At 37.4% G+C, this 24,039-nt stretch overlaps 1 long non-coding RNA gene across 6 annotated transcripts in view; it reads left to right on the forward strand.

Moving 5' to 3' along the window:
* The window catches only part of LOC149793525 (uncharacterized), a 33,756-nt gene extending 14,275 nt beyond the window's left edge, over positions 1-19,481 (forward strand). For 2 of the 6 annotated variants that reach the window (XR_016422833.1, XR_016422831.1), the window contains 5 exons: positions 16,348-16,473; positions 16,819-17,958; positions 18,459-18,616; positions 18,812-18,918; positions 19,371-19,481. This is a non-coding gene — a long non-coding RNA (uncharacterized LOC149793525). Of the gene's footprint in view, positions 1-16,347; positions 16,474-16,791; positions 17,959-18,458; positions 18,617-18,811; positions 18,919-19,370 lie in introns of all 6 variants that reach the window. The other 4 variants (XR_016422832.1, XR_016422830.1, XR_016422829.1 and 1 more) reach the window with 4 other exon arrangements.
* Positions 19,482-24,039: the final 4,558 nt, after the last annotated feature.

Raw genomic sequence — 24,039 nt, forward strand, 5'->3', positions numbered from 1 at the left:
GCCTCATAACAACTGACAAATGTGGAGAGAATGGAGTTAAAATGAACTCTGATTTCTTTTCAGCCATAACACAAGATGATCATTTATTATGAAAAAACCTGAATAAAGTTGGAGTTCATAACCATGACAGTCTTGATATAATATAAATTCAATATATTATTGTTGTCTTAGGTATAGTTCTGTATATTACAATCTCACACAAGATCAGGGTATATTTTAGTACCATACAGTTAATTCAGGATTGTATTAATACCTATTCTGGTGAATGAAAACTGAATAAGTTTTACTATTTTGGAACCAGTTGCAATAAAGTTCACTACACAAGAGAAAATATGACTTTACTGTAATATCTAAAATGTAAAATCTGCAAACAGAATACTCGCTTGACTTTACACTTCAACTATATCATAATATTTATTTGAAATGAATTTATACAAATGGCATTAAATTGGGTTTCAGGCTGGTAATGACAATGGTCACACTGACTTAGACCCAGGGTGGGCAACCTTGTCACCAATTGCCACAAGTGGCAAATTGGCCATGTAAGTTTGGCTCAGTTGTGGCATCGTATGATGTTTTTCACTTCTCATTCGCCACACCTGTGGCTACATTGAAAAATAGTTTGCCCACCTCAGACTTAGACAACTAGTAAATTATGAAAGAAAAATGTCATTAAATTATGCTTTTCTGGATTGCTAGATTAATAAGTTATTGTTGACTTGAAGTTAGAATATTATGTCAGTGAAGATAACACTCACAGTGACTTTGACATTTTGAGCTTTTTGTGAAGACATTGGAATTATGTGTGTGAAGTGCTAGATTAAGTGTGTGTGTGATTTGGATTTGTTACATTACGAAAAAATTTAATGTAATTTAAAAAATTACTAGTTTAAAAAAACCTCAATCATATCATGGATTAAGTAATGATTAAATTGTATTGCAAAGATCAAATCAGCAAGGATAACACTCACAATGACTTGGGTATTCTATATCCCTAAGAACATTTTTGGACCTATACTGTATAAGAAATTGAATCATGTATTGCAGCATAAGAAAAATTTCTCAGGCATGGAATTAGAGTCTTAAATACAGAAAATCAGTACATACACGTGTTGGTATGTGAAGATAACACTCACTTGACAATATAGCCAAGTTCTTATAACAAATGATATAACTATATGTAGTTTGCTTGTAAAATAAGTTAGGAATGAATATTAATTATATAATTTAGAATAGAGAAAAGCACATTAAATTCCATCAATAAATATTTTGTGCTTAAATAAAATCTTAAACAAAAATGTACAAGTCCAAAATATTTTGTTTTAGTGCTATGTCTTACTACCCAAATAACGGCCATGTATATGTGTTCCAATGTCAATTGTCATCGGAATGAGTAGTCCAAGTTTCAGGAATAGCTCACACACTTGGCAGCCTATATCGACACTCTTCCACTAATTTATGTGTAATTAATATACTTACAGTGCTGTCTTTATCCTGGTGGAGTGAAAATATGACACTAGCAAATGGACACATTTTCATGTTCCATTGACATACATTTGAATTTGTTGCAATGCAATGGTAGTCGAGGTACGCCAAAGTTTGTTTAAGTAGGTTCATGTGGGGAACATGTTTCTTGAATGAAACAAAACATTGCTTACAGTTCCAATAGGCAAAACATATTTTTATTTGTTTCCTTAAAGAATAATGTTTCAGCTTAACCCGATTTTGGCATTCCTGACTTTCATCGCTTTCCAGCCAACTGAAATGTGGGCCAACAAAACTTGAAAACAGGTCCGGTTCTTTTGTGAGAATTTGAATTTATTAGAGAAAAGACATCAGGATAAGTGAAGTCTGACAAAAACATTATAACTTTACTTTGTAGAAATGCATTGTTATTGGTTACCAGTTGTGTGTGATATTTCAGAAAATTTGACTTTCATTACACTGTTAGTCGACATCAAAACGCTCCACACAGCACCCTTCGTTAGGCAGTAAGACCCATCAGCCCCCCAACAAATATATTGGGTGATGTGTCTTATGTTATCGGACTAGTCCAAAATATTGCTTAAAGTTTCTAAACTATATACAGAACAGTAAGAAACAACTTAAAGAAAATAAATAACTTTTAAGAAAGCTCATAGTAATTGCAATATTAGTTAGAAAGCTGCTGAGCTGTCTTCATACATGCAGCCCACAACACCTTATATACTTATGACATATTGCATAAAAACCCCAGCTTGTTAGAACCTTTAAACAAACATAGGACTTAGTATCGCAAAAGTACATTTAGTAAATCTGCACAATAATTATATTTAAAAAATTACCAACTTAATAGTTTACACATTAGTACCTAATGATTTTATAGCCAAGAAGAAAAAAAGTTGATTTCTAGTGGTACATGCCATGTTTACTGCTGCTGCTCATAGCAAGAGTTCGAAACCTGTGTTAAGCTATGCACTTTTACAGTATGATCGAGATACACCACATGACAAGATTAGTCAGCATGTGTTTGTATCAAGTGAACTAAAACAGAGAAAATCAAAACTTAAACACAGTGACATACAGAAACTTAATATTGGTATAAACACATTGAGAGTAGTGAGGTGGGACGATATAGCGTCAATGGGACTTACCATTAAAAACCACCCTGGGACGATATAGCGTCAATGGGAAATTTAACATTGTGGAAACCCCTGGGATGATATAGCATCAAGGGGAATTTAACATGGGAATATGGGACTGTTTAGCGTCAAGGGGAATTGAACAGGGTGGGACTGTATAGCGTCAAAGGGAATTTAACATGGGCAAAAAAAAAAAAAAAAATCTTGGGCCTGTTGAGCGTCAAGGGGAAATGGAGCAGGGTCGGGACCCTATTTTAATAAGGTCCCGACCTGATGGGTCTATGGAAATGGAACAGGCGAAAATTGAAACAGGGAGGTGTCTCTATTTTTTATTTTTTTTAAAACAAAAAAAAAAAAATAAAAAAAGGGTAGACAGTGAAAGTCAAGATCTTTTCGAGACCTATGAGTGGCCCTGAAAAGGGCCTTTGGGTTTATGTTAATATGCCCTTAACATAAAGGGCATCTGTGACTTCTTCTTGTCCTTAGGCTTCGCCTGACTGCAGGACCATAGACTAAAACTCTTTTGAGACATCCTTGCCTCTCCACATAGATCCTACGTATCCATAGGCTGGTATCTGTCCTATGGACAACTGTCCACTTGGATCGGACGTACATCGGTATGTCTGTCCTGAACATCATCGAAGACACAAGCGTAGAAGATTGAACGTTGGTCCACATGTTGAGGCGCCGAGAACAGGTGAAGGAATGCAGTGAACTACACTTATTTATAGGGAGAGGAAGGATTGAAACGGAGTTCACTGACCAATCCAAACACGCGTTACAAAATTCAGTCAGCCCACATCCAATCCGAAGAGAGCAGTCTGTGACGTCATGTGGTCTATATAGATTTGCTAGCACCTATGTGCAGTCAATTCATGCGACAGTTTTTCAACATGACGGAAACTCAGAAAACGATAAATTGGGGTGCACCAGCTGTGGAGACTACCCAAGGGAAACCGGACTTACTTTCAGAAGAGGTGAATTGGGATTTTGTGGATTTTCTTACCTCGCAAGAATTTGTTCCAGAACCTTCGTCACCTTCTCCTTCATTACCACACGTGGAGAAATTTAGACAGAGACAGAAAGAAGAATTGGAGAAATTTATACAACAGCAAAAGGAAGCGGAACAAGCTTTTCTCCTACAGCAACAGCAGCAAAAAGAAGAGGTAAGAAAAAAACAAGAAGAAGAAGAAGCAGCAGCAAAGAAACAAGGGTGTGAAAATCAAATGGTCACGGTACTGTTAGACATTTTAGCGGAGTTAAGAAGTCTGAAACAAATGTTATCAGACCTCTTTATTACGACCAAAGAGAATACGACCTTCCCGAGCTAAACACTCCAACCCTGTGACTAAGCCTCCCGTGCCACCCTTAGTGATTTCAACCAAATCATCATCATCAACACTACGCAGTCCAGAAGTAGGCCTTGGCCGTGGCAAAGGCTTAAGACAGTTAAAGTTGATTGCTTAAACTCACCCCTACACCAAAAAAGGCCCTTTTCAGGGCCACCCACGTCTGTCGAAAAGAGATAGACTTTCAATTGCCAACATCCATTCAAACTATAAAAAAAAAACATTTTACCTCTGTAGTACGTGTGTATGAGTGTGTGAGTGTAGGTTCTTATTTTAAAATCAAAACCCAAAGACACTTACCTTTTAATACCTAATTTATTCTTTTATAAATATTTACAATCCAATTCACAATTCACAACAGAGCACTTTAAAAAGTTCATAAACTTCTTCTGTCTCATTGTTCACTCTCTGAGTTTTTTGAATTTCTTCACCACCACAGTCTTTTCCTCCTATTCCTCCTCACTTTCTTCTCTTCTTCTTTTCTTCTCCTGTTTCTTTTTCTTCACCTGTTTTCTTCCTCTTCTTCCTCTGAAGAATCCCTCTCTTCTTCTGACTCCTTGTTTCTTTTTTGGGCAATCTGGAGACCAGTGTCCTTTTTCTTGACAATAATAACAGGTATCTTGACTTTTGTCTTTTCTAGCCCCTTTTTTTCTTTTTTGACGGTCTGGACACTCTGAAGACCAATGCCCTTTCTTCTGACAGATATAGCAAGTATCTTGACTTTTATCTTGAAAGGAAGGAGAGTAGTCCCTCGGCTGGTCTGAAGAGAATTTTTGGATGACCCCTCGCAAAGCTCTGATGAAACGTTCGATCTGGGTAGTCTCTTCCATCGTTGTGCTCGGTTTGAGAGTGAAATGAATAGTGAAAGGACAAGACACATACCCTTTTATATACGCTGGTCTGCTATGACTATAAATTAGTCCATGGTGTTTAAACTTTAGTCATTTGACTTTTTGCTATCAAGATGAAACGATCCAATTCATTTGAGAAGAAGGAAGAAGAAAGTAAGAGGCAGAAACGTGCTTTATCGCCTCGTACCAGGGCTGAAGTCTTGGCACAAATTCATGCCAGTGATTTTGAAGAGGACATGAGTGAACCAGAATCCAAACCCTCTAAACAAAGTTCACCACCCTTAGTCAACCGTGAAAAGTACTATTCCATTCAAGAGACGGAAGAGCATCCCTCTAGAAAATTTAGAACTACAGCTTACAAATACACGGTGAAGTTTAAAGATTTCAAGTCCGAAGTACTGTTAGAGAAAGCAGAAGGGTTCATCACCGAGATGTGGATTGAAATGCTCAGCATGTTTGGCCTCTCCACCCTGTCTGAGCGAAGGACAAGAACGAGTGCATTGTTCAACTGGTCTGCGCACATTTGTCAGCCCTGCCTGTTACCAACAACATTTGAAGATGCAAGGTTCACAGAAGAAATGTGCCTGTCAGCTGCTGAGATTGTGCCCTACCTGTGGACAAGGCATACTTACCAATAATGCCAAGGCACACCTGTGTCGAGGAAAGAAAAAATGTCACATTTGCTGCCACATCGTGGACTTGGAACACGAATGCTATGTGCAAAAATACCAACCCCAACCAGAGAAAGAGATCGGTCACAAGAAGAAAGGCAATTTCATCTTTTTCGATTTTGAATGCATGCAAGAGACTGGTATTCACATTCCTAATTTCTGCGTGGCTCATCGAGCGTGCGAGAAGTGCATTCAAGAACCTATTTTCAGTCATTGCCTTCACTGCAGCAAGATTTCTGGAGGACGTGAAAAAATCTTTCGAGGACCGAACACGCTAGCTGATTTCGCTCGATGGGTCTTACACCCCATCGACAAGACGTGGATCCAAGAGGACATCGAACGTTACGGAGATTGTCATCGTCATGCCACAGTGATGGCTCACAATTTCTCCGGATACGATGGACAGTTTCTTCACAGATACTATACAGAACATGGCACCGAACGTCCTAAAGTCACTTTGAATGGAGCCAAAATCATTTTCATGCAAGTGGGACAAGTACAGTTTAAAGATTCGATGAGTTACTTAGCCATGCCTTTGAGTCGAATGCCTAAAACGTTTGGAATGACAGAAATGGCTAAAGGGTGCTTTCCACACTTTTTCAATACGGAAGCCAATCAACACACCGTTCTACCCCATTTGCCTGAGGCTCACTATTACGACCCTGACAACATGCGTACCGAACAACGAGAAGCTTTCTACGCTTGGTACCAGGCTCACGCCTCTGACCCTTTCGACTTTCAGGAAGAAATGCTAAAGTATTGTCGTTCCGACGTGGACATTTTACGGCGTTGCTGTGGAAAATTTCGAGAACTGTTCATGGAACACGGAGGGGTCGATCCTTTCAAAGAAGCTTGCACCATTGCCAAAGCATGTTCCTTAGTGTACCGGCAATGATTCATGCCTGAAAACACCGTGGCTGTCATCAGTCCTCAAATGACCAACTATGTCAAACGTCAATACTCGGTCAAAGCCCTACGCTGGTTACATTACTTGTGCGACAAGGAAGACGAATGGATTCAGCATGCCCGCAACGGAGGGGGTGAAAAGACCATCAGAATGCATTCGGTCGATGGTTGGGACTTAGAAAACCCCAAGATTGTGTACGAGTTTAAAGGTTGCTTATTTCACGGATGCCCCGTCTGTTACCCTGACCGTGGCACTAAAAATCAGTTTTTACAATGAACCATGGAAGACTAGTACCAGGCCACATGTCAGCAACGCCTAAAGTTAGAACAGGAAGGATACTAAGTGGTGGAAATGTGGGAACACGAGTACCATCACCGTTTGAAAACCGATCCCGAGTTTAAACACCTCGTGGAAAGTTGCCAGTTCATGGACCCCCTGAACACGAGGGATAGTTTGTACGGAGGAATGACCAATGCCACCAGTTTGCTGTACCAAGCCGACGAAGAGAAAGGAGAAGAAATCAAATACTTGGACGTGTGTTCACTGTATCCCTACGTGTGCAAATATTGTCGCTTTCCTGCAGGGCACCCACAATTGTTGACGGAACACATCGATTTGAAAAACATTCGACAATATGAAGGCTTGATCAAATGTAAAGTTTTGGCTCCCACTGACTTGTACCATCCCGTTCTACCTCACCATTGTCAAGACAAACTGATGTTTCCTTTGTGCCGTACTTGTGCTGAAACGTGCAACCAAGACCAGCCTTGTCAGCACACCCAGGAAGAACGGGCCTTGACGGGGACGTGGGTCAGCGTAGAATTGTTCAAAGCTCTGGACATGGGATACCAACTGTTAGAAGTGTATGAAATTTGTCACTTTCCCAAGACAGAACAATACAACAAGGGTGACCCCACTCAGAAAGGCATTTTGGCAGACTACGTGGATGCCTTTTTGAAACTAAAGCAAGAAGCCAGTGGTTATCCGTCCTGGTATCACACTCCCGAAGACCAAAAGACATTCAAAGAGAAATACTGGGCACAAGAAGGCATTACTTTAGATCACATCGAGAAAAACAAAGGCAGGCGATCGTTTGCCAAAGTGATGTTAAATTGCTTGTGGGGTAAAATGGCACAACGACCGTGTTTACCCAAGACAGAATATTTGACAGAACCTTCCTGCTACTTCCAGATGATTCACAACAAAACTAAATTCATCAAACACGTGGACGTCGTTCGCGAAGATTTGATCTTAGTCAATTACGAAGAAGATCTGGACTTTGTAGAAGCCGATCCTTTTGGAAATGTCATCATTGCAGCTTACGTGACAGCTCATGCTCGCTTAAAGCTGTACGAAGCTTTAGAACTGTTAGGGGAACGCGTCCTGTACTTTGACACGGATAGTTGCATCTACATCGATCACCCGAGTCAACAGCACCCTAACATCGAAGGAGACCGTTTAGGAGCCTGGACATACGAGCATTCTGACGACAAGATTCTAAGTTTCGCCAGTGGCGGTCTTAAAAATTACGGCTACGAATACCGGGACAAACAAGGAGAAGTGCACACGAAGTGTAAAGTGAAAGGATTGACTCTGAATTATCGTACCAGTCGAGTGGTGAACTTTGGCGTATTGAAAGAAGCTTTGCAGTCTAGAGAAGATGAACACTTTAAAGTGACCACCTATCAACCGAACAAGATTGTACGTTTACCCACTCACCACATCGTCAGTCGACCCTTGGAAAAAGTCTGTCAAATCGTGTATCAGAAGCGAGTGCGGCTTCCCAATCACTTTATATTGCCATATGGACATGTCGGTATAAAACATTGGTTGTAAGTGGATAGCCACTCACCAGAAGCATGACTACGCCACAGCAAGAATCAAGTGAGAAACCTGATGAGAACTCCAAGTTCAAACCCTACCATTTTCCAGTCTTCTTACCTGACTATTGTGATTGTGCCCGTCGATTGGACACATTTCAGAAATAGTTTACGGATAGGGAAGGATTACCTTCTTCGCATGTTTTAGCTAGAACAGGATTTGTCTACTTGGGACCTGAGTCAGGATTGGGATACGAAGTACAGTGTTTCGCTTGTGGACTGAAGTTACGAATGGATCTATGTATCTATAAAGGTTCAGCTATTCTGGAACACACTCGATGGTCTTTGCACTGCCCTTACCTTTCTATGGCCTTTCCACCCATTACACTACGGTACAATTATGACGGTACCTTAGAGACAGTACCTTCAAAAACTAGATATAAAAAAGGAACGATGTACAAGCTTGAGACTGCATTGTGACTAGTATAAAAAGGGGCTATGGTCAAGATCGATAGTTCATTGTGACTACCAAGACCAAGCGAACAAGATGAATCCTTTAAGAGAAACACAAAACAAGTTCAGAAAGGCACAATTCAAGTTTGGGGCTTCTGAAGTGGAATGTGATTGTGAGCCTTGCGATGGGAACGATGCTGTACGCTGTGACCTTAGCGATGCCGTAAAGCATCATGAGAACTTTGTTCTCACTACCCCTCTCATGGAAAGTGATGCTGTGCGTGTCAAACCTGAGGGATGCGAAAGCGATGCTGCTCGTCCTCTTGGACACTTTACTGGGTTTCATTTTAAATGTGGATGTTCACCTTCACGTCTACCCCCCTACGGATGTCATCCAGACTTGAGCAAACTCCTGTCCATGTCACCCAGCCCTCATCGAAACGAACCTGTGAAAGACGAATATTCGTTCCCTGTGTGTTTGTCGGAATACTGCGACTTTGAAAATCGTCTTCAATCATTCAAAGGAAAATGGCCTAAGTATCTGGGAGGACCGATCCCCAAAGAATTAGCCAGAGCCAGATTTTTCTACTTGCAAGAAGGGGATAAAGTCAAGTGCTTCAGTTGCGGTGTGTCACTTCACCACTGGGAACCACAAGATTCGGCCTATCTAGAACATGCTCGTTGGTCACCGAATTGTCATTACTTACCCTTAGTGGGACCGAGACATTGAAGTAACTTACCATGTCGTTAAAGAAGAAACCAGATTGGTTAGGAGTCAAATGTTGGACATCATCGAGACCAGTATTTAAACTTCATTTCAAAAACGATATTGAATCATTACCTAAAGAACTGCAAGAGAAGATTTACAAGGAAGTTTGGCAGGGGCTTGCCAGAGTGAAATCTCAATGGATAACTGTAGAACTTTTATTCCGAGAAATTCACAAGAGATAAGTGAAAAAAGTCAACCAGTGTGTTAGATTTCTCTGGGTCAAGGGTGCATTCATACTATTATATCGCTTTAGACCGTTTACATCAAAAGAGTTCAATGAGATTCTTGAACGTTACCCTGAATGGCAGTGGTCTGAAATTACTCACTATGTGGATTACTTTTGCTCTAGGAGAAGATTGTGAATTGTACATTTTAAGGGATGATCTTGGTAATATAAGATTTTAGTCTTAGGGGGATGTTTTCCTTCACGTCTGCGCTTTAACTATAAGAACCTACAGTATTCGTCATTCAGACCGTGTGATCGACGAGAGAATCTAATCCGAAACCGGCTAAGCAATGAAATTATCTAAATTACACTAATAAATACTTACATAAAATATATATATATATCAAATTTGGACCAATGGCGAAGACAAGGATTCGGTCTCCCAGAACTCTCCATTTATGAGAGGCGAGTGTGATCGACGAGGGAATCTAATCCGAATCTAGCCAAAAGTATTACAAAATAAATACACTCACAAAACAAGTACCAAATTCTGAACAATAGAAAAACTCATTTTATCAAAACTAGCCCACTGACTGATAAAACTCTACAAACAAATATCATTAAATTAAAAAACACCTAGTTCAAATACCAGGAAGAAATATACAGGGGGTGGGTGGTGGGAAAAACAAAACAAATCTTCTCCACTTCTCCTAACTTAATACTCACCTAACACCCTAACTAACAGCTCCAAAAGTCTATCTTCTACATAGGTGACAGCTAAGACAAAAACTAGGTATAACCATATAGTCCCAAAATAGAACGTATAAGGTGGTCGCAAGAATAGACCATCAGGGATCCCCCGTATTAAGACCCTAAACTTACACATATAAGGTAGTCAAAAAAACCCAACGACTATCGGGCCCGGCAGCACAATGCTGCAAATATAACAAATATATAGAATACCACCCCAAAAATTACTTGTATAAGGTAGTCAAAAAAAAAAACAGTGACTATAGGGCCAGCAGCACAAGGCTGCAACCAAAATTTACAACTAGATAATTAGGACCCAAAAACAATTACTCAGTAAGATGGAAAAAACACCAACTCCATCCAGGGCCAGCAGCACAAGGCTGCAAAACCAATCGACAAATACTGTCACCTAAAAGCTAACATCGACCTCAATAGACTCTATCTCTCTTAAAAACAGCACAGAGTTTTTATGATTCAAAATTCCAAAGACGGAAATTTAGAACAAAAATACCCTGGATCGGAAAAACCCTGCTAACCTGTGGCAAGACAACTCCGCCCGAGCCTGACCACTTTCGCCCTTTGCGACGGACAGACATCAAAACACATACGTGCAGTGCACGCATCATCAATTAAAAATACGGACTAGATCGGGTCCAATCCCACTAGTCGCTAATCAATGCAAATGAATGACAGAGTGTGTGCTGGGTCCAATCCCACTCAAACAAAACATAGGCCTTACAATCAGATCGATGTGTACACAAAAGTACCTTGACCTGACGGCCCAATCAATTAGTGTTCTGTGAACACAGATATGCCTGGAGGAAGTGGCTCCATTCCTTCCTCCAAGGAGTAATCAGTTAGGTGCCTGTGGCATCATAAACCAGTGGTACATGCTCAATGCGAAGCGCACGCCACTATAATTCAACTCAACAACAACAACAATCGTTCAGACCATTCCACGGAATAAACAAAGAAGATGGAGGTGACAAAATTATTCAATCTATTAAGAGATATCTATTTTTGGATAATGGATGTTGAATATGTTGTAGGAAGAATAGAAAAGGAATGGAGTGATGGAAATAGGCAAGACTTGTTAACTATTCAAGTCAAAGGACTAAAGGTGGCCAGAGATCTCATCGCAGGGATGATAGAAGAAGAAGTCAACAAGTCAAGCGGATTTACTGACCCAACTTATGTCAGAGTGGGAAGTTTGAAGGAAGCACTGGACCATGTCATCCAAGTCGGGTGCTTCCTGGAAAAAAGTATTGTATTGGATGGAGTGGTGATACGTAAAATGGGGGTTCGACCAGTTGACAAAAACGGAAGAAGTAATGAGGAAAGTGCTGACGGAAGAGGTAAAGAACATCAAAGAAAAGTGGTCTAAGGAAAGAAAAGAAGAAGAAAATAGAAAGAGAAAAAAAAGCTTTGAGAAACTCAACAATAACTGGATAAGAATACAGGAGAAATTCCGAGTGATAGGTCATCCTGACTGGATGCCTGAGTCAGAAATAAAGAAGAAGATGACAGGAATATTGGTAAAAGTTAGAAGATGGTTGAAGAAGTGGAAGAGTTAGAAGAAGAAGAAACCCAAAGGCCCTTTTCAGGGCCACTCATAGGTCTCGAAAAGATCTTGACTTTCATTGCCTACCCTTTTTTTTTTCTTTTTTTTTTTTTTGTTTTAAAAAAAATAAAAAATAGAGACCCCTCCCTGTTTCAATATTCGCCTGTTCCATTTCCATAGACCCATCAGGTCGGGACCTTATTAAAATAGGGTCCTGACCCTGTTCCATTTCCCCTTGATGCTCAACAGGCCCAAGATTTTTTTTTTTTTTTTTTTGCCCATGTTAAATTCCCCTTGACGCTGTACAGTCCCACCCTGTTCAATTCCCCTTGACGCTAAACAGTCCCATATTCCCATGTTAAATTCCCCTTGACGCTATATCGTCCCAAGGGTTTCCATAATGTTAAATTTCCCATTGACGCTATATCGTCCCAGGGTGGTTTTTAATGGTAAGTCCCATTGACGCTATATCATTCCACTTCACTACTATTGAGTATATATTTATAAATCTGAAATGGTTAATTAAAAATAGTTATTAGTCAAATTAACAAGGATGCCAGTTACTAGCTTTGATACTCTGTTTTTGTTAACTGAAAACATGTAGACTCAAGTCACATCTATAATGATAATGTCTGGCACTTTCAAGGCTGATATAGCCCTTTCATTAAAACCTGCAAACATTTTTGACAATTTTATCTGCACACATTGCTGTACATTTTATACACATCTGACTTGCCAGTATTTCTCCCAGCCATTGAGCTACCATTGGCAGAAGAGATCTTTTTGCGAAAAATATTTCCAAATCAAATCCTGTTTGGTTACTTGTAAATCGACATGGAATAGCACAACCCTAGCACAAATATTACTATCCCTACTTCGTGGAGACATTGAGGCTATGACATTGTAGCTACTCAACCTTCTGTCCTATGACCATTTTGAATTTTGCGCTAGATATGGCTGTTACCAAATACCGGTGTCTAAACAGTACATAGGTGCTTTCTGGAAAGATTTGCATGCAGTAAGATTGCACATCAGATCCACAATATTTCCATCAATATCAACACAGATTGGAGGGGGGCCTTTGAAATTGTTTCTACATATTTAAACAGGTTTTCAATGAATTGTTGCTTTTTGTTTTTATTAGCAGGTATTTATACATTTATAAAATGAGTGTCCTGTATCACAATAAGTATCAATCTTCCTGCAAAAAAGTTTCCCTTGTTTTTTTGCTCCCAAGTTACTCCCATTTTATTCTTGATAAAAGTAGCTACCCCTCCCCTTACATCTCCTTATAATCATTCACAATTATAACCCCATTTAATTTTTCCTCATATGAAGTTATTAGTTCTTTAGTGAACTTATTATGTGTTTCTTGTATGAAAATCATATCATAATTTGTCTTGTTGTTTAGTTTAATTATTTTTTCCCTATTTATTCAGTTTAAATTTGCTGAGGCTATATGGAAGTTTTTTATATCCATTTTTGCCTCTCCACCAGGTTGTCGCATTTTTGGTTATACATTAAGTATTATTAGTTTTAATTTAGAATTGAAATATCACCTAGGGGATCAAATAGTAATTTATTAGTCAACATGTAGACCCACTCCATGACCTTCTTGAATCTGTAACCCAGAAATTCCGATTAACTATGCATCTTTTAGAATCATACAATACATTATATAAAATATGGTAATGTATACCTTAAAACAATACTCAATTTTAATCCAAGTTTCCAATTTTGCAAGAAGTTGTCCCGCACATGCAAAATCATCTGCTACCCAATATGTAAACTTGTCACCAGAACATAAATTCTCAAAAAATTCCCCAGCGTATAGTCTGTTTCTAAATTCTTTAGTAATTTTCCCCCATCAACAAGACGCAAACACATTGCATCCTATTTCATTGTTGTTTCTCTTCCACATAATAGCTTATTTTTTATAAAATGTTAAACTTTACTAATCTTTTTTCAAGATCACTTTAGTTTGCAAAAATATATCTTGTCATTTATTGGCATTCTACATTGAATTTTGTAAACTAGCTATAAACCTGACCTAATTACTCAACTTAACTGCTGACAGAAACAGTCTACAGTAAATGTATTTCATTTCTATAGCTCGATGGATAAACATTACATCTTTTAAAGCTGTGCACAGAATAGGCCGACATATCACGAGTCAGGAAAACATGGGGGTGGTATCCCCTGTGTCCAAAATTAATATCATTTTGAATAGAATATTCTAGTGACAATTGCCTCTTTTCAAATGGTAAGCATTGCTTTTTTTTATTTTCGTCAATCTGTCAAATTTGGTATGCATTTTGCTTTAATATTTGAGATGGAAACCTTAGGTGCATAGAAATGTCAGACAGCATTGTACATCATGGATGGTGTCCAACATACTTTTATGATCATAAAACAAAATCCCATTGTTTTAGTTATGGCCACTGATTTAAAAAATATTCATCCAAGCTAAATATAATAATAATAATAATGAAGACTTTGTATAGCGCCTAATCTTTAGAAGCTCTAAGCGCTTTGCAACATTAGACAACATAAAAACATACACAATGATATGATTACAAAAACAAACACCATGAAATTAGAAAACATAAAAAACATGCTGAGAATATTTAAGGTAGTTAACATTATTAAGTCATTAAGTTTGTTTTTGCAGTCAGAATAAGTAGTTTTGAGAGCACTCTTGAATGGGATCACTGCGTCTTTGTGTCTAAGTTCAGTGGGCAATTCATTCCATGTTGCTGGGCCCTGGTATGCAAAAGAATGCTGTCCATGTGACTCTGTTTTCATAGTGAGAATAATGAGTATATGATTGTCGGAAGAGGAGTGTAAGTATCTTGCTTGTGTGTACACATAGGTGAGGTCGGATAGGTATGTTGGACTAGAGTCTGTCAGTGAAACGTAGCACAGAGAATTAATGTTGTGTTTGATTCTGGATCGAATGGATAGCCAGTGTTGGGTACAGAGCAGCGGGGAGGTGTGCTCTGATTGTGGTACTTTAAGTATGATCCAAGCAGCTATGTTTTGAACTTTTTGAAGTCTCTGCAGTAGATATTAAGATGAACCAGACAGAATTGAGTTACCATAGTCCAGTCTTGAAAGTAGTAATGAACACACAAGTGTTTTAGTGGCATCAACTGAAAGATATCTGAGAATGGAGCTGATGCGTCTCAGCTCAAGATATGCAGCCTTGCATATGTTCATGACATGTTGGTGCAATGTGAGAGTACTGTCCAGAGTAACACCTAGGTTTTGTACTGATTGTGTGAATTTAATGTTGGTGTTGCTGATATTTATTGTGTGAGGTAAAGGACGTGAATGAGAAAGTCTTTGTGTTGTAATCAGAATGGCCTCAGTTTTATCATCATTCATCTGCAGTTGTTACAAGTCATCCATGATTTCACATCAGAAATGCACATCTCTACACCTTGGATGGTAGCATCAACTTCAGTTGGGTGGCTAGATTTGTATATTTGGGTGTCATCAGTGTACAACTGGTGAGACACTGGATGATGATCTATGACACTTGAGAGCAGCTGAGTGTATAGAGTGTAGAGAACAGGTCCAAGAACAGACCCCTGTGCAACACCACAACATAGATCAACTGGGCTGGAGTGTAATCTATTTGCAGACACAATTTGTGTCCTGTGGCAAGGGCGATATGCAGATTGTACATTGCAAAAAAGACTGTTTGAATTCAGACAAGATGCAAGCTGGGATTGAACAACCTTTTGTAAGATTTTTTATATGAATTGGAGATTAGAAACCGGGCAGTAGTTCTTTAAATCCTTATGGTGTAGTGTTAGTTTCTTCAGCAGAGGTTTTACAATGGGAGTTTTGAAAAATGATGGAAATTATGCTGATGAGAGAGAGGTATTAATAAAATCAGTTAGTGAAGGCAATACTGGATCTAAGCACTCAAGCAGCAGTAATGTTGGAATTGGATCAAGTTCACATGACTTTGGTGCACTCTAGGATGATTACTTAAAAATGCATTTATTGGTGGTGAGAGACTAAATACATGACTTGATACTTGTGTTTAGCATTAATTGGAAAGCTGAAGATTAGTAATCTTTTGACATACATATCTTAATTGTACCATTTAATTTACAAAATTCAATGTAATTTGCATTGGTAAAATGTGTAGCACAAGAAAAGTCATTATGAATCAGAGATAAATCATATCTTTGTTTTGTCTGGAGCTTGACTAATTTATTGCACATTTCTGTACACTATTTTGTCTTTAATCCAGGATTATTCACTGCATTCGGATGCATTTCATGGTGAAAATTCACCAGCTTTATTTAAAAGTGGTGAATATTGCTAGCGATTGTTCTGCAAACCCTGTATGTCACAAGGAGTCAGTGTATTCAAGGACTCATACAGTATTTACAAGTTCTCATTGACATTTCAGATGAAAATGAAGAACTGAAAAAAGATGAAAATCTCAAGTGGAAACCTTTCTGGTCAGCCATCTCATCCAAAACCTCCTGAAATGGAGAGTATTTTGCAGACTCCAAGATTTCCTCTTATCCTGCTGGTATGTTCTATTTAGTTTATCTGGTCTCTTTTTATTTTTTATCAATTGCTTTTATACCATGCCACAATTGGAAATTCTTTATCAAAAGTATGTATAAATTTCATCATTTTTCTGTCTGTTTAATAAGATGTGTTTAAGAGTACTTACTTACTCATGATGCTGTATATATGAGATTAGATGTTTTGTTAAAAAAGAATGCATTTTGTGATATATTGTATCACTGCTTTATATACAGTGGTCATTGCAACCAGTATGCATTTTGTTTACATGCCAAAAAATCCAGTCTGATTTCTTTGTTTCTTTTTTACTGCAATTAAGGAGTAGTGATAATCTTTATACTCTTAGCTGCATCCAGAAGGACAACACCATCACCATCCCCATCCACTCTGGAGTGGAGAATATAAAGATTTCTCTCTGCCAGTTCCTCTGCAAGTAGTAAGTATTGAGGATGGAAAAAAAAATGTACATTATAGAATAATGAAACAAATACTACAGGTGTTGACTTTTATATAATCTCTTATTTCATTTACAGCTCTCTAAATACGAGTAGGTCAATTATACACTGTATTTATGAATTTAATTCTCATCTAAGGTAGTAGAACTGTTTTATGTTTGACAAAATGTTGGGTAATTTGTGGCCATACACTAAAAACACATTTTGTAGCATTTAAAAATGCTTATGTTCAATGCACGTAAAACTCATTGGTTTGTTGTCACTTCACTTGATAATAGTCTTGTCATCTTGTAGACATTTTGAATGTTAGTGTTCAATGCTAAGGTCATATACATTGATTCAACATCAAAATTTGTTTGCAAAATGGAAGATTATGACATGAAAGCACAAGCTCTTGTAGCTTAGATACTGTTATTTCAGAACATTGTGAGATGTTAATTAATTAAATTATAGGTCATAAAACATACTGTTCAAGACTTATTTGTGCAAATAAACAATGAATTGTTTTTCATTGATGTGTCGACTGTTCATCATTCCATTGGTTTTTTTTATTTTTCTTTCTGATGTATACCATTGTCTTGTGTAAGTCAGACGCCTAAACCATCTACATTGAATGCAGACTTTACAGACACCAGCAGTGAAACAACATATCCAGGGAATAAAAAAATAAAGGATTATGGGAAAAGTTTTCATATAAACTGTACAAAAACCATGTATTTCATTCCATAAATATATTTCATTGTTAAACCCATGTTCACTGTACAGATCTTTTTAAGGAGTTTATAATAATGATCTTGATCTTTCAAAACTAATTTCATCACAAATCTGTTACAGATTTCCAGTTCAATGTACTTATGAAACTGGACACAAATATTGAGAATTTGTTGGAGCAGCTGGCCCTCCAAGTTCATACACAAGGCCCAGACACAGAATATAGAGAAGAAATTCTTGCAATGCCATGTGATTCAGTGGAGGAACTAGAGGGCCTTTGCCAGAGGTTGGAGGAGAATCCCAAACTCTCCAAGAAGATGGTAAATTGGGGCTTTATTTTCTATTTAAAAAAACTGTTATAACCTTTATTTGCTGTTGTGAACCTCAATATGCATTATGCAAGTTCTGCAGTGCCTGTATAATTATTTTTGGGGGTGGGGTGAACATGTAGTGGTCGGCTGTTTTGTCTTACGGATGTAGGCCAAAACATGTTTAGAGATGAACATGTAACAGGTATTTTACTACATATACACTATTACATATTATGTGGCTACTTTAATTCAATCCTTGAGTGAATGTCATTTATGAAGCTAATAGATTCACGGTGGTTAATTTGGTTTATAATTGCTATTAGTACATTGTGTTGCATAGTTAATGTTATCAAATTTTTGTCAAGTTAGAGAAATTAAATTTGCTTGCAAAACCATGGCAAAAAATAACTATATACAAGCATATTTTGTCACATCGATCATGAAATACTACTACTAATAATAATATCAAAATCAAAAAATAGTAATATTATTATTATTATTATTTTCAGATATGCTACTTGAGCTCCCTTGGCAGGTTTAGAATTGGGGATAGTGTCTGCAGGATGATGAAAAAGCTTAAAACAAAAAGACTGGCCAGAGTATAGTCCAAAGGGACGTAAAGGGAAAAAAGCATTTCAAGAGCTTGTGATATGTCAGGTTTTGATAAGTAAGTATGGCTTGATTTAAATTGTGTTTTTCATGTGACTTGCCAGAGATTTTTAAATGAATTGATAAAGTAACTTGAGACCACATTTCAAAGTACATGTTTTAAAAATATTCCATTGATTATTGCTGGCATTTAGAAAAATGCAATGCATCCTTTGTTGTGAAACTTTTTTAAAACATTGTATTACTCTTGCAGAAGCCTGCTTGAAAACTAATGGCAAAGCAAAGGCAAATGGAATGGAAGAGACCATATCAGAGACCCTCAAATATGCACCCAACCAACGCAGAATGATAAAAAACAAGGTAATCCAAATGACTCTTATTTCATCAATATTGGATTCAGTTTCGTCTTTTAAAGCATAGTATTTGCAAAGCGGATGCATTTCTAAACTGATAACAAAATCAGCTTATCCTATTGCCCAGGACTATCAAAGCTAGAGTCCAGCTAACTACAATATGCATATATCTTGTCTGATCGGACAAGTGCCTCCATTTGGAATTTTTATTCACATGAAATATTTGGATGAAATAAATTCATCTTTGTGCAAATTGATTGCACCATCCACTTGCCAGAAATGATAAGTAAGTGCAAAGTTATCTTGTATCATGGCTTAACGATAGTAAGGGAAGCACAAGTGCAGTGAAGAAAATTTCATACATTTTTATAATGCTGATTAACATGACTTCTGCATATGTAACTAGTGCTGAGATGATATGACTTTATTTAAGCATTACAATTTTGTTTTAATTTGCAGGTGCCTGAGCAGAAGAAGTAATAGATAAACTTTACAGTGGAGTTGGAGACTGATTCTGATTCATAATCTTAATTAAATCTAGAAAATAAACATTAAAGTCATATTAAAATATCTGTTGTATTGTTTCCTTCTTTCATTTTTCTCTTAAAAACAAATGTCTGAACCTTTAGTCTGTAAATTCAGTGGATTCCTTATCAGCCCATCTACTTTTACTTTACACCATGCTACTTTAAAAAAAAAAGGAATTATCCCCATTGGGGTAGGTCCCCCCAACCCCCCACCCTACTTTGTCAACTTACCTGCCACATTTAAATCTAATGGAAGGCCCTGCTGTAAAGCCTGTTAGTAAAACTACCCAACAAGAGGATTTCATACATTTGCAACTCCTAGATGGATGGTAATGTTTTCATTTTTGTAATGTAGATTTGGACATTCTTGCCACCAGTATGGAATATGTGTTTCAGAAACACAAGCAGCTTTCATCAGATTTGCATATAGGTTTTATATGTTGTGAGTATGTTGTAGGAAGTTTTTTTAAATAACATCATATGAGATGATGCCAGTGGAAATGGCAGAAAAGTGTCTGTATTGTTCACCAACTACACCTTGTTCTTACAAAATGTGGCTGTTACACATTCCCATGATGATGTCACTGACAGCCATCAGTGAGGAATGCCCCAACAAGCATAATACAAATTGCTTCCATTGTAATTGTTACAATTCCATTCTGACCACTCCGGTGTCCTAGTGGTTAGAGCGTCCGCCTCAGAAGCGGGAGGTCATGGGTTCAAACCCCAGCCAAGTCATACCAAAGACTTACAAAAATGGTATTAACAGCTACCTCGCTAGACGCTCAGCATTAAGAGGTTAGTGTTAGGACTGATCGGCCTGGTGTCAGGATAATGTGACTGGGTGCAACATCATACTACATGTTTGCAGCATGATGCCCCAGTGCTATACATCACTATAAACTGCCACACTGCAGACATCGTAGCAATATGACTGAAAAATTATTCAAGCTACGTTAAAAATCCAATCACACACACACAATTCCATTCTACGATCCAGAACCAACACTAATTCCGTACTACAGTTCTTGCATTTCAATCCAATTTTGCTTTTGAAATGTAGTGCCACTCAATTCATAATGAACCCATTCATTTCAAACACTCGCAAATACTTATTATTCCTGTCTACAACTGAAAAATATCTATATAAAAAAACGTGTAACTGTGTTTTATGCAAGGGCATGGAGATGCACAAAAACTTGCACCTGAAGCTTGAATAAAACCCCGACTGTGGATAAGACTTTACCCATCGATTACCCCAGCTTGGGGATAAATTCCGACCGTGGCGATTTATTATATATCCTATGACTGCTCCAGCTTGAGGGCAAAATCCAAGCACATCCCTAAAAAGATAACAAGTATAGCGGCTCTTTACCTTCTGTAAATGCCACTTGAGCTTCCTGATGCTGTTGTATCTGCCATTTGACAGAATCACGAAATGTGGATATATTTCTTAATTGCCTCTAGTTGTTGAGCTAGTTTAGCTGTATGAAATTCCTTTGTGCAGACTCACTCATTATTAATATTACAACAGTGATTTAATTACACATCACCTGTCAGCACACCGATGATAAGTCAGTTATTTTATAACACACCAACAAGCTTGCCCCTTGCACCCCCCCCCCTTTTTATTTTATTTGGGCAACTGTGGACATGAATCTGCAAGGCTCAAATTGTCATTTTTAATATAAGATCTCAACATTTTTAAGGCCTTAATTTTAAAGACATCCTTAAAACCCCCAAAAGGTTATCAACTGGATCACCAGCCTTCGTTTAGAGTAACAGCAAGTATATATATATATTTAGGTCTAAGGAAACACGATAAAAATGTTTGATTTAACAATGACATATTTGCCTCAGGTCTGTGATCCTGAAGTGAATATTAACTGTCCATTTATTTTCGTGGCTTTTCTTTACTAGGAAATTGATTATAGAGATTTCTGCAATGGTGAAGGCAATGTAAAAATTGGTTACTATAACATACTTTTTACGCCATGTTTGAAAAAATAAATCCAATGGAAAGGTTATAGTCTGAAAATCTTCATTAAATTAAGTTAATATAGGGGAAAAAACTTTAAGAGTTCATAAATATTTTTCAGTGCTGAATAAAGATATAACATAACACTTTCTGCTGTGATTTTAATAGTTTCTGAGAGCATGAAAAATTTCTAGAACTATAATGTATAAATGTTTTCAAAAGATTATATTAATATGAGGGAAAAATCTGTTATGAAATAAACTGACAAGATCTTGTATGAATTCATGTTATCTTTAAATATGATATTTGTGTGAAAATATCTGGAAGAAAAAACAAGATGGTGTCACTCACACATACAATGTGGTTGCCACAGTAGCCATATTAAGAAACTTTTTATCGCTACTTCTGAATGGATAATTGTGTCAGCGTGTCAACATGTGTACAAAATACTTATGTTGATGTCTAGCAGGTCCTGAATGAGAATTATGGTGCTGTACAGACATCCTATAAGGCCACCAATGTGGCCATCCTGAAAATCTTGGTATAACTACTTCTCCTGAATGAATCGTCATATCAGTGAAAGACTTCTTATGTCTAGTTGGACGTAAATGAAAATAGTGCCAATCTAACCTCCAATATGGCTGTTTTAATGGGCATCTGGAAAACCCCTTCCTTGCTACTTCTCCTAGATGGCTGGTCATTTTGACATTGTGCTTTCACTAGATGACCTATTTGATGTCTGGTTGGCCGTAAATGGAACTATGCATATGGTTTTGATGTCTAGTTGGTCCTAAATGTGGTTTTTGCTGCTCATAAACTTCTAATGGTATTATAGTTGGTTCCTTAATGAAACTGCTGTACAAAATTAAAAGGCCTTCTCACTTTCTGTCAAGTTGGATACAATTATCTTTACCAGCTAGGATTTCTTGATCCTCTTTTTTATACATCAACCCTTCGCATATGTAGTTAGCTAAAACAGTATTTTGAACAATTAATTGCCCTCTTGCAAATACAATCCCAATTGCATGCTTTTACCAGTGTGAGAGCTCCTTATATAAGTAGCTAAGTATTCAGTAACTGAATTTCCACATCCACATGCATCAACTCAGAATTAAAAGTTGCAAAACATATACAAATTTGAAAATCTTGAGACATGTGTAACTTTGCATGGTGGGTGTTATGATTTAAATGCAACAAGGAAATTGAATTAGGGTTAATTTCTTTAAGCTGTATTCAATCATGGGGCCCTGGATTATAGAATGGTCTAGGCATACACATCACTAATCAACTCTCTCTAGTCCAACCAATGTGTGTATATGAGAAAGCTTGCCAGTAGCGTTATGTGTGTTGATTTCTTCCAATAAATATGTTGGCTGCCATGTAAAGTCTATGATGTCCTGAAAAATGGTGTTAAGCTCCATACAAGCAAGCTAAACAATCAATGATATAATGGAACAGTAGACACCATTTTAGCTAAATATGCCAAGAATTGATTTAGAGACTTGGTTAGTGATGATGACTTAAAATTGGCAAGGGATTAAAAAGATAAAAGAAATGACCTTTCATGGCACTGTAATATAACAAATGAGGAAAAACAAAAGTTTATTGCATTTGAACCTTTTGTTTTTTCACAGTTTCAATTTAAGTCATAAGGCCCCTTATTTTGCCTTACCAAACATATAGCAAGTTATTACCTCAAGCCCTAGCACTAATAATGCCTCACAAGTAAGCAGTCTTTTATGAAGTCTCAGGTCTGAGTATATGTCTAGCAATACTTATGTCCAGTTTGTTTATAAAATTCTTTCTCACATGGTACAGTTTTCAGAGAGACACGATAAATTCAACAAGTGTGGTAATGAAGGGACAGGCATTCTTTATTTATGCACACATCCCAAAGGGACATTGCTATGTTTGAATCAACACTGAACTGAAGAATGGAGCATCAGCTGCATCAATTAAAATATTGTGGCCCACACAAAATACTGCAAGGACTATAATCAATTTATGAGTGCAATGGGCATGAATTACTGTAGCAGACTGGAGGAAGTAATCCGAATTTATTAATATCTTGAAGCTAAATATAGTAAAGTTTTCATCTATAATCTGTGGAATCATTTTTGCACCCAGTTTGCAGGATTTGTCTTTGGGTCATCGTTTTTCTTTTTCTTCATCTTTCTAGCTTATGGTATCTTGATAAGTCTTATGGTGCCGTGCAACTGCACTTGATGATTACCACAGCCAGTGACATTGTATCAAATCTTCTGGGATCAGATGATTCAATGCAAATTCCACATAACCTATCACCATCCTCATGTTTGCCATCTGACTTACTAAGTTATTTTGCCTAAATAATAATAAAAACAATCTGGTCTGATGTATTGATAGCGTTCTGAATGACCATAATATATTCTCTGTATCTATCCTAGAAAATCCTGAGTGGATTGCTGTTTGGTTTTAATAAACCAAAGTAATCCAATGAAAGGCATTTTACAGACACAAGTGTCTGTTTCCTGTATGCAGTGATTAATGATAGTATTATGTCTTTATTTTTTTAAAACTGATGATACATATGATCACCTTCAATGTGCAATATTAGTTATGTTAATTAACGAGTGGGCAATAT

The sequence above is a fragment of the Sinohyriopsis cumingii genome, chromosome 8 (genome assembly GCF_028554795.1).
Source record: "Sinohyriopsis cumingii isolate HCF-2022 chromosome 8, ASM2855479v2, whole genome shotgun sequence".
Lineage (NCBI taxonomy): Eukaryota > Metazoa > Mollusca > Bivalvia > Unionida > Unionidae > Sinohyriopsis > Sinohyriopsis cumingii.